We start from the raw sequence: 1,098 nt of genomic DNA, 5'->3' as shown, positions 1-1,098 counted from the left end.
TTGGCTTTCCATTCAGCCATGAGCTTTGAGATGAGGGATTCTGGTTCAGGGTCAGCCATCTAACTTTAATCCAAAGACTTCAGACAGCAAGAAAGACCTCACATTCTTCTTTTTCCCAGATAATTCTATGGTTGGAAATAAATTTTAAGAAAACATTAAGTGAATGTGGTAAAAGGACGGAACTTGAAAGATGAAAAGGATGATTGTGGATCATCAGAAGCAACTCTGTCTGATTTAGAGATAGATGTGAGATTCAAAGGTCAGTGCTATGTATTGGGTATAATGGTGTTATGTGTTAGAGTCAGGCAGACCTGTGCTTGGACCCTGGCTCTGCTCACTGCTAGTTGGCTGACCTTGGGCAGTTACTTAACACCTCTACACCTTACTGTCTTCAGTATGCACAATAAAATCTGTAGAATAACACTAACCCAGCAGATTTATTGTCAGTATTAAATGAAATAAGGTTCAGTACTTAGAATAGACTAGATACTCAGCAAGCCGAAAGTATGTTTTTCCCATTAATATTAACATAAAGTTAAGAAAATAAACCCCTGCCAAATTTGAATAAGTCTATTCTCCCTAAATCCGAGATGGCTGTTTAAATTGACACAGAGCAAAGAATATCTTTTATATCTCTGGTGGGAACATCATATTTCAAAGTTTAGACCATTACAGGTAATAGGAAGGCAATCCATTCAGGAAATTTAGTTCAGTCAGAAAGTCATTTCTGTAGACAATTCTAATCTTTTATGTTGTTAATCATCTCTGTAGACCTGGAGCATGTTGAAAACTTATTATATTAAAATTTATTATATTAATGGATATGTTTTGCTTATTCTGGCAATCTGAGTCAGTTTCAGTAAACTGTGAAATTGTAGAAATCATGAAAATAATAAAATATATATAGGCCGGAGCTCCAGTGGGTAACCTTTAATAACAATCTAGGCAACTGCCTGCAAACCAAGCTTGAAACCCTGTCAGAGATCAAGGGACGTGGGCTCTGGCTCTTATTTCCTTTGTGACTCAGCTGAAAGTATTATTTGTGGTTCTCACAAATGTAAGTGCACCACATGACCTTTACTGGAAGTGCAGTTCATA

The sequence above is a fragment of the Eschrichtius robustus genome, chromosome 4, assembly GCF_028021215.1.
Source record: "Eschrichtius robustus isolate mEscRob2 chromosome 4, mEscRob2.pri, whole genome shotgun sequence".
Classification (NCBI taxonomy): Eukaryota; Metazoa; Chordata; class Mammalia; order Artiodactyla; family Eschrichtiidae; genus Eschrichtius; species Eschrichtius robustus.
The sequence above is the reverse complement of the archived record's forward strand: the minus strand, read 5'-3'. Positions refer to the sequence as shown.